Genomic DNA, 11,472 nt, shown 5'->3' with positions numbered 1-11,472 from the left:
AAAAATCAGAACATAAATCAACCATGGTAAGATATTTTGCCTGACTTGGGATAGATGAAATAAAAAGCAGGGCTTGGTATAATTGGGTAAGATTTTACTACATGATAATTAACAGCTCTTAAATCTTGAATGAATCAATAGACTATTCGTCCTTCAACATCTATTTTTTTAACAGGTGAAATTGGGGTGTTATATTCAGAGATGCATGGTATTATTATGCCTTGCTGCAATAATGAGTTTATTATTGAGGTGATCCCATCAATGGTCTCTTTACTAAGTGGGTATTGTGGAATGCATGGTGGTGGACCTTCTTTAGTCAGCACTTTAAGAGGGGTTGTTGATTTTAATAAACCTACATCTGTAGAATCTGTAGTCCATAAGTCTTTTGGAATATCATCTGGTATCTGATAGATGTTATTTCCTTCTCCTTCCGACTCTACTGTATCCAGGAATAATACAGGGAAAAGGTTCAGGGATTCTTCTGGGAGTTTCAAAGAAATATCTCCAGTTGGTGTACATACTATGGTTGCTCTCAATTTTACAAAGAAGATCCCTACCCACTAGATTCATTGGGGAATTTGGCATTAAAAGAAAAGAGTGTTCTACACTTAGAAGTCTAAACAAAACCATTCTTGGTTCTAATTTCTTTACTCTTTGTGGTTTTTCCCATTACACCCACAACTTCCATTGAACCCACTGCTTTGCACTATCCAGGGGACTTCTGCAACACAGATTTGGCAGCACTTGTGTCCAAGAGACAATCGTAAACTTGGGTTCCTGTTTTTAGGGTTAAATAGGGTTCTGTGCTATTTTCTGGAGAATGGGAAGGTATTACAGGAGCTAACACACTAGGATCAAGAAAACTCAACACTTGTTCCTTTTCCTCATTCTCTAATTCTTCATTGATTTCTCCTGTACTAATTTGCCATGTTTTTAAAATCTCTTTGTCATTTTCATTAGTTCTTATTTCATTATCCATACTTCCTTGTCTGTTTTCTCCATATACCAGATCTTTAACTGCACAGTTCTTGGCACATCTTCATAATGAAGTTGCCCCTTTTTGCATATTGAGTTTTGGGGGATTCTCACCTTCTACCTGGGAATATTTTGGACAAGTACCTGCTTAGATATAGTCTTGCATGGAAATCAGGTCTGGGGTTTGTTGTGAATTATGGTAGCATCCAGTATCAAAATCATTTGAGTAGTTTGGTCTCCCATACATTATTAAAACCATAATTTCCATATCCATTTTGCCTGAATCCATTAAAGTGATTAAACCTATTGCACTGATTTCTCCTGAAATTTTTTCCAAAGAATTGTCCCCAAATCTGCACTCTATCATGAGATGAGTAGCTCTGTCACAAAGAAAACACCTTGGAGTTTGTTGGTATTGTCTGGGATTGTAGTTATTTCTGGGTTGTCTATAAGTTCTTAGTGCAGCTACTGTTTTTTTCCTGCACTTCATTGAATTTCAGTTTTTGTTTAAGCTCTCTGATTTCTTTGGTTAAGTTATCAATTATATCATTTTTCTCTTCTGATTGCCTATATTTCTCATTTTGGAAAACATAATTAGCACTTCTCCAAATTTTGTCAAGACCCATATCAAACCAATTTGGACAGTTACACCAAAAATAATTTTGGATCACAGGGCATGCATTTTTCACAAACTGTCTGTGAATGTGATTTACATTTTCCTCTGTTAAAATATCCAACCAAATCCATTTTTCAGCACAGTCAATAATTTGATAGAAGAAAGTAGAGGGAGTCTCTCCCATTTCCTGCTTTAGACACTTAAATTTAGACCAGGTTGCTGGACGTCTGGAATTTTGCCTCATAGTTTCAATTATTGCTTCCCTGGCGGTAGTTAAGTCTCTGCAACAGAGTTAACTTCCCAACTAGGATCCTCAGTTGGCCAATCGGAAATTTGGGGGTTATCATTAGTGTCCTCTATAATCTGCTGTTTCTTCTTCTTTGTCAGTAATTCATCCATAAGGATGTCAAAGTCCAAATAAGAAGGTAATTAAGCGCTTGAACTGCTTTACAGCGCCCATTGGTTCTTCTTCATACTTTGGGGTATTTTTTCTTAAAACTGTCTAATATCAGCTTGTGTAAACCTTTTGCGTTACATGAAATTCACTATAATACACTCTGGGGACACTCTGGGTACCTCCCTTAAAGAAAACATATGAGCTGGTGTGCTTTCTAATGTTTCAGTTTCCAACTCTAATTTAGTTGGTTTATCTGATTTAGTTGCACCCTCTAATTTAGTTGCTTTCTGTTCTTACTTTCTGCTGTTGTCACTTTAGCCTTGAGTAATCCCTCATATTAAGTTTGCATTCTATCTAGTTTAGTCTCTAGATAGTTCACTTTTAACATTAGATCATTCTTTGCAGTAGCTTGCTTGATGTTTGCTTTTAAATATTTAAAAACGACTGCCAAAGATTCGATAATCATGTAAAAGCACATGTAGTAGCACAGGGACATAAGAGATTAGTTGTAGGAGTGTCAATGAGAGTAAATGGCATTAGAAAGTCAAAGGCAAGTAAATTCTGTATATAATCCAGTACAATTGTGAAAATGAGAGAAGCCATATCTAATAGAAAAAATCTCATAGTGATTTTATGTAGCTAATTCACCAGGTTTTGTGAGAGCACAGTCTTTGAGTCAAGTTTCCTGGGATATAGGTTTTGGAGCCACCTAGAGTTCAGCTCATGGTTACTAAAGCTCACAGTGAAACTGTCAGCTCTAGCTGCTTCAACCGACCCTTTGCTGTGTGTGACAATGATTCCAACTGCCCAATTTGACAGTTGACCCCTTAAAATAAGATTGTCTGGTTCTTTGTCCTACCTGGCTTGCTAAAACTGTAAAAATAGTATAGGCAATGGACTGATTATTGGTTAATAAACTGATGTAGATACTCTGCTTGCTGTGCTTACAAAGTATCTTCAGTTTATACCAGTGAAGTGAAGCTCATAAGTGAACTTCACTTCAGGGCCAGGTGCAAGGATGCTAAAGAAACCCTTGTTATAAAAAATAAACTATTTGTTTAGAGTATATGAGGATAAAAGGATTTCTAACTCTAAGGGATTCTAACTCCACCCAAATTTATTATATAATTAACTCCTTGCTTCTGCTAGGAACCATTTCTCCTGTGTCCACAGGCTACACTGATCCTTCCTGATCTGACTAACCCAATTTTTTTTACTATTCTAAATGAACTAACTCTATTATCCTTATAATTCTTAACTTTGCCTCCAAGTTATAAAAATAACTAAGGCTAGCTGGCTGAGTCTCAGCAAGAACCAAGTTGGGACTCTGAACCTTAACAGACTCAGAGTCTAAACCAACGACCAGAGTTTTCTTTGGTCTTCTCAGAGTTAAAACAATCTATAAAACAGTAATAGTCAACAGTGTTTCCCAAGTTGGAAAATGAAAACACTAAGTTCCTTCAGGTCTTTCCTTCCTTTCCTTCTACCTCAGATAGTGAGTAAGAGAGAGGCAAAGATGTTACCTCCTCCAAGCCCTCAGAGAGAGTCTCTATGAGTGACTACCAACTACCAGAGACCAACTGCCACAGAAAAACACCCTTAGACTTGAAACTCACACTGTCTCAGCTCTGTTTGAAACTTAAATTCTTTCTCAAACCAGCTTCTCTACTTCTTATCTCTAAACTAATATAACAAGACTCAATTTCTAAAATCATCCTTATAGTAGGACAAACTAACATAATAACAATGACAATCTTACCCAAATTAATCTACTTATTCAGTGCCATACCAAAAAAACTTGTTTTATAGAATTAAAAAAAAATATATATAACACAAGTTCATATGGAAGAACAAAAGATCAAGAATATCAAGGGAAATAATGAAAAAAAAATGTGAGGGATGGGTGCCTAGCAGTGATCTTAAACTGTACTATAAAGCAGTGGTCATCAGAACAGTATGATACTGGTGAAGAGACAGAAGGGTGGATCAGTGGAATAGATTAGGGGCAAATGACCTCAGGAAGGTAGTGTTCAATAAACCCAAAGATCCCAGCTTTTGGGACAAGAACTCGTATTTGAAAAAAAACTGCTGGGAAAATTGGAAACATGGGAAAATTATGTTTAGATCAACATCTTACACCCTATACCAAGATCAATTAAAAATGGGTAAATGACTTAAATATGAAGAGTGAAATCATAAATAAATTAGGTGAACATGGAATAGTATACGTGTCAGATCTGTGGGAAAGGAAGGAATTTATGACCAAGCAAGAGATAGAGAACATTACAAAATGTAAAATGAATGACTTTGATTATATTAAATTAAAAAGATTTTGTACAAACAAAACCAATGCAACCAAAAATTAGAAGGAAAGCAACAAACTGGGAGAACATTTTTACAACAAAACTGAGGGGATGAAGGGAGGAAGGTAGGAGGTTTGGAGGAATGGTAGAAAGGAGAGAGGAAGGTAGAGGAAGGGAAAGGAAGGTAGCGTCCCCAGCCCTGGCAGGGGAAATTGACCAGAACCCTTCAGGGACTCAAATAAAAGATCAGAGAGCAACTTTAGGGTTTAGAATAGCTGGGTTTGTTTTTAATTAGAAAAGGGAAGGTCTAGGAAAAACTAGGAGGTAGATGGGGGAAAAGGCACCAAGAGAGCCTCCGGGCTCCAGAGCAGACCCTCCAGGGTAGAGAGAGAGCTAGTGAGAGCTCCAGGGTAGAGAGAGAGAAAAGGCACCAAACTTTTTCTTTTATACTTTCCCTGACACCTCCCACAAAGGAAGTAGGAGTTGTCAAGGGGAAGTTGTAGCAGAGAGAGTCCTGGGAGTTGTAGTCTCCCAGGGCTTACGATAATTCCAAATGACACATTTCCCCCCTCCCCCATGATCCTTTGGGAAACCAGTCTCCCCAATGGATCATAACAAACATAAATTTACAATTACAATAAATAAAGGGTATACACAGCAATACAAGGGGAGAATGATAACAATTTTTTACAATATAAGGAAATCAAAGGGCACTTCTTTTACAAAAATATTCAGGGGGCAGTCCCCCCCTTTTTTATTACAACAAATATATTTACATATAAAACAGATGAATTTAACAAAACAAATGAATTTTAAACCAGACAAATGAATTTAAAATCAGTCAAATGAATTTAAAGCCCCACGACGTTCAAAATTTTGCACATCCAATTGCTCTGTTAGACTCATGGATCAGCATGCATTCTCCATGTGGTCTTCATGGGCATCTCCATTTGCATTCCAGGAGGCAGTAAACTTTTCTAAAATAACCTAGAGTCTCCATATGAAATAAAAACCTCCCCTGAGGAGGATAGAAAGAAACACTGAAATAACAGAGAAATATATGGCTGAGGCAGGAGGCATATGAATCACTGCCAATCAAATTCATCAGAAATTTTTATTACAAAAAAGCCAAATAAGTAGTGGATGAAAAATTCTAAACATCCAATCCTAAATTTTATATGGAAAAAATTCTAAATAAAAAAGTCACACTAGGTCTTTGAATAATACTCAATAAAGTAATCCATGTCTGACATCATGCACTTACCCACATAGCAACCAGGACCACAGTCAATCACCATAGTAAGAAAATTTAGAAAAAGGGCTAGATTTATATTTATTAGTCTGATATTGGTCTGATATTACGTTGTGTCTTCTTTTCTTCTTTCATTGTTTCTTCTCAGGGATATTATGTGGAGCCAGAACAGCCAATTGTTAGGTACTTCACATAAATTTCACAAGGTAGTGTAATTCAAGGAGTCCTATGTCTTAATGTATGTTAAGTGTCACAACCTTGATTCTCACACTAGTTTCAAGTCCTTTTTATTGGCATAGAAGTCTCAGCAATCCTAGCAGGATTGGTTTCTCTTTTTGACCTGTGTGCTCTTTTGGCATCATGCAGGTTAGGTATGTGCTTCTTTGGCCCTATATGGATAGCCATGCTTCTTTGGCACTGTATTGATGAAATCTGTACTCCTTTGTTGATCCCATTTTGTTGAATCAGATATATGTGCAAAGTCCCATATTAGTTAAATACCAATGGCAGTTTCAGTAGTTTAAGGCTTTTGGGTAGGCAGTTACAGTTAGAACAAATGGACATACTAAACCTACACTAATTTAATAATCAAAAACTCTTTCAATTTAGATGACATGTGCTTCAAATTCAAAAACTGCACATACAATTATAAAAAAAGTGCTAAAATTCCAAAACATACGTCTCCTATAATCAGTGATAATGAGAGAAAAAAATATGCATATTTATGTTGCAATTCATGTCACTTAAAGAGGAGTAGAATATAAAGGTTGTTACCCAAGAATATAGATGCATTTCCTCTTAGCTTAGCCATGATCCACAGTGTGAGTACAAATTAGGTAAAATAATGGAGTTTTAAAAGAAAATACAAAAGTTGCACAAAATCCATATCAATTCAAATTCAATACAAGTCTCCTTCAAGGTGTTCAAATCTTCCAAATACACAAAATACAAGTCTTCCAAATTATCAATACAAGTTATTATGGACTTCCATAAAGGTAAATGTCAAATACCGGACGGCACAAATAAAGACAGGGGGGTAGACACTCACTGTATTCAAATCTGTTGCTTCTTCTTTCCTATTTTTAAAGGGAGACAAAACTGAAAAGACAAAACAACAAAAGCAATAGAGTTTAAGGGGTACCTCCTTCTGCCCCACATGGAGGAGCAGTAACACCCTGAGGAGTGTGTGGATGAGCTCCACTTTGAAGGTACTGCTGTGGTGTCATTTGTTTTGAGTTATCTGCCTGGTTATCAGTCCTGAAATTGCGATTCCTATAGTTATTGTTCTGATAGTTATTGTTTCTGAAATTAGTATTGTTCCTGAAGTTATTATTATTGCTTTATCTGTTCCTGAAATTGTTGTAGTTATTATTATTCCTAATTGTCTGTAACAAATTCCTGCAATTTATCATTAAGTGGCCCTCCTTGTTACAAAATTGGCAGGTCAGAGATTGATAATTAGACTCTCGGAGAGGGGCAAATGGTATTGGTGTAGTATCACCATGCCCTCTTTCCTGTCTTTCTATTTTAGTTCGTAATGATTTTAGTTCTTTTTGTATGGTATCTAATAGGTCATTAGTTTTTACCTTTGTCTCTTCATGTCCTTTAGTGACATAAATAGCTATTTTCCTTAATTTGGCCAGATCCATTTCTGGCCATTTGGGACAATGCATCTTAAAATAATCCTCGACCACTTTGCTAGGATTGTTTACAAATTGTCGCCTTATTTGTCTTATGCCTTGCTCTGTTGATAAATCTAAGTCCAAATATCCAGCTCCCAATTCAATAAGCCTGTCCATAAACTGAGAGGGAGTTTCATCATCATTTTGTGTTAGGTGATCAAATTTGGTCCAGTTGTCTGGACATTCTGCACATCCTTTCATTGCTTTTAATATTGCAGCCCTAGCATTATTTAACTGCAAATATTCCTCTGGATTGTTATAAGCCCAATGTGGATCCTCACATGGCCAGTGTGCTTCATTTTGTCCTCGAGCCTTATTTACATGAAAGATGCTTTTGTTTCTTTCTCTCTCTGTCAGGAAGATCTTTTTTTTTAAACCCTAATATCTTTTATATATAATCCTTCTATATTAATTTTATCTGTTACAGGGCTAGGCAATGGGGGTCAAGTGACTTGACAGATTTGAACCTAGGACCTCCTGTCTCTAGGTCTGGCTCTCAATCCACTGAGCCATCCAGCTGCCCCCCTGTCAGGAAGTTCTTGAGTAATTTTTCCACATCCTTATAGGAGGGATTGTATTAGAAAAATATGTCTTCCATCCTTTTCCTTACAACTATGGGTTCATCATTATAATTTGGAATATCTTTTAAAAATTCTTTGATATTTTGAGGAGTGAACGGAGTATGGTATGTTAAATTGATCACATCCCCAGATCTGTCTAATGTAGGCACTTCCCTTAAGGGGAAAAGGCCATCACAGGAATCAGATTCATATGAAACAGAATCAGAATCATTGAGTGGTTTTGGTTTCTTTTTAGTCATTTTGGTGCTTACTGAGGCAGAACAGATCTTTTTAGGTGTTTGCGTGCTTACTGTGGCATGGATAGGAACTGATACAGTCTCAGTTGGGGTTGGTTGTGGACTTGGAGAAGGGACAGGAGAGGATGGGGTCTCAGGAGAAGTAGCAGGGGAGGGAGGGTTGGCCAGGAGATGCACAAGATGAGAGAGGAGTTTCTTTACATCTGTGCCCTTCTCTATTTCAAGAGAAATAGGAGAAATAGGACTTTCCTCTCTGCGTATTTTGGAAACAGCCTCACAAAATTTGGAATCCACCTTTTCCACTGCACCGTGCAAAGAGTATTTGAAATTGTCCAATTGGATTTGTACTGCTTCTTGGATATTGGCTTGCGTTTTATATTTTACAGCCTTCTGCATCTTCATATTGAAGATTAGAAAAAATAAGATTTCCTGGCAGCATCAGAAAAAGAATGTATTCAGAAACTATAAAGGTTCCCAATTTGGCAAAAGCCAAAAAACTCTGCTGTATAGAAGCAAACATATTGGGAGGCTTCTATTTACTTATTTACTTAGCTAGCCTTTATTTATTCAGTTTGCTTTAATTCTAATTTTTTTATTTAACTGTTTGTTCTTATTTATGTATTTATTGGTTTGTTTTTAATTATTTGGTTTCATCTGGAAAACATTTTATTATTATTATTAGTTTTAAATGTATTATTGTTGGCGCTGTCCTTGGTTCTGCCCTATAGTGGCAGAAAGGTAGCACTGCAGCTTAGCAGAAAAAAGGAAGTGGGGAGCACAGTGAGTGCTTAGTGCTGGCCTCTAGTCACCAAGGTAGTACTACAACTGAGGAGGAAGTAGGAAGGGGGAGTAGTAATATGGATGAAAGCTGAAATATACAATGAAAGCCACTATGAAAGCCGGTGAAAGCTATGAGGCTGATAATCAAGGTAAATGGGGTTTTAGTATTGCCTTTTAAAAGGCAAAATCTCTCCAAAGGGAGAGATTGAAGCTAGTAGGGGGGCAGTAGGGAGAATTTAGGCTGGGGTGGGTGGAAGGTAGAGAGGGATCTGGGTTTTTCTGAACTCCTGCTGGTTTCCCGCCAGCAGACAGCTGCTGGGTTTCCCACCACTGGCAGACCTCCTTCTGGGTCTTTTGCCACTGTCTGGGTTTTTTCTAAGGGACTGGGTTTTTTGCAGACTGGCTAGGTTCCTGGTTGGGTGAGGGATTCCGGGCTTGGGTGATGGATTTGGATCCCCTGCCGAGGCAAAGGTGCTGGGCAGGAGAAGAGTAGGGGAAGAGGCTGTTTTTTTTTTTCAGAGCCCTGCTGGGTTTTCCAGTGAGACCCCCTGCTGGGTTTTAGCCTGGCAGGGTTGGGGGGGGTTAGGGTTTAGGATCTTGGGCTGGGGTGGGGGGAATTTAGATCTAGTGCCTTTGCTGAGGCAGAGGAGCCAGGCAAGGGCGTAGTAGGAGAAGGGACCCTTGCTGAGCTGGGTTTTGGCAGGAAAATTTTTTCACTTACCCTTAGGCAGTAAGGCAGGCAGGTTAGTCAGCAGGCAGTTAGGTCCCATCTGAAGGTCACCATAAACTGTGAGGGGGTGAAGGGAGGAATGGAGGAGGTTTGGAGGAATGGGAGAAAGGAGAGAGGAAGGTAGAGGAAGGGAAAGGAAGGTAGTTGGTCCCCAGCCCCGGCAGGGGGAAATTGACCAGAGCCCTTCAGGGGCTCAAATAAAAGATCAGAGAACAACTTTAGGGTTTAGAATAGCTGGGTTTGTTTTTAATTAGAAAATAGAATGTCTAGGAAAAACTAGGAGGTAGATAGAAAGGGGAAAAGGCGCTAAGAGAGAGAGAGCTCAGGGTAGAGAGAGCTCCAGATGTAAAAGGGAATTCTTGGTTATCTTTCTGTTCACACTCGTGAAAAGGGAATCCTTTGTTCTCTTTGCCTAGTTGGAGTTAACCCTTTTGTTGGCAATAACTTTGAATCAACACAAGCTTGAACTAGGTGGGAGAAGCTTGAAAACCACTTAGTGAATTCACATCCTACCTAGTGCTAGGTGAGAAGCCAACAAGATACTTGGAAAGTTCCACTCTTTTTTCTAACTCAAACAGTCAGAAACTTGTTCACACCCTCAGAAAGTGTGAACCTTTTCAATGAGCATTCACACCTCCAGAAGGTTTGAACTAGTTCCCACAAAGACAATCCCCTGGATAGTGCTAGACAATTTGGAAGCTGTGATTGGCCCCTGTGAAAAGGGGCAGGGACAGGAAACCATTATAAAAGCCATGAAGGCAGTCTGGTGAAAGGCTGCTGAAGGCTTCTGGAGAAGGAGATCTTCTTGAGAAGAAGGTCTTCTGGAGAAGGAAGTCTTCTGTCCGAGTCTTCTAGCTTTCCTGGTTCCTGGAGGAGTGCTGGCTGGGACAATGAGACCTTAGTGAGACTGCTCTCAATATCTTCTTTGGAATTCCACGTGGTGAGTTTAAAGACTGAATCTTCTCGAACTTCTCTTAAGGAGCTTCCCTTTAATAGAGACTCTGTGAATGAAGCTTTGCTTCATTCGCCTCTGGCCCTCTGGCCCTCTGACTCTCTGCTGAGGGTTAATTAGATCTAACTAGGGGATCATAGCAATTTACCTACTGTGTTAGATTCCTATTTCCTTATTTCTTCTACCTCTTCTCAGTTGTAAATAAATTCCCGTAAAAGTTAATTTTGATTTGAGGTTATTCCTTAATTGGGGAAATTTCCCCTAGCGACCACCTTTTTTTTTTTTTAACATTTATTAATATTCATTTTTAACATGGTTACATGATTCATGCTCCACCTTTCCCCTTCAACCCCCCCCCCCCGCACCCCCCACCCCATGGCCGATGCGCATTTCCACTAGTTTTGTCATGTGTCCTTGATCAAGACCAATTTCCAAATTGTTGGTAGTTGCATTGGTGTGGTAGTTTCAAGTCCACACCCTCAATCATGTCCAGCTGCTTTTTAAAAAAAAATTTTTTAAACCCTAATATCTTTTATATATATTCTTCTGTATTAATTTTTTTTATTTGTTATAGGGCTAGGCAATGGGGGTTAAGTGACTCGCCCAGGGTCACACAGCTGGGAAGTGTCTGAGGCCGGATTTGAACCTAGGACCTCCTGTCTCTAGGCCTGGCTCTCAATCCACTGAGCCAACCAGCTGCCCCAAGCAGCTGCTTTTTACTCTGCCACCATCTTAAGCAGGAAGTCCCTGACACCACCAGGACTATCTTTTTAAAAACCCCAAAACTCTCACATTAAATCTACTGATTTGGGCTATGTACCCTCAAACAAAAACAAACAAACAAAAGACAATGGTGTGGTAGTTTCGAGTCAACATCCTCAATCATGTCCACCCCAGCCCATGCGTTCAAGCAGCTGTTTTTCTTATATGTTTCCTCTCCTGCAGTCCTTCCTCTGGATGTGGGTAGC

This window comes from Gracilinanus agilis, chromosome 2 (genome assembly GCF_016433145.1).
Source record: "Gracilinanus agilis isolate LMUSP501 chromosome 2, AgileGrace, whole genome shotgun sequence".
Classification (NCBI taxonomy): Eukaryota; Metazoa; Chordata; class Mammalia; order Didelphimorphia; family Didelphidae; genus Gracilinanus; species Gracilinanus agilis.
The sequence above is the reverse complement of the archived record's forward strand: the minus strand, read 5'-3'. Positions refer to the sequence as shown.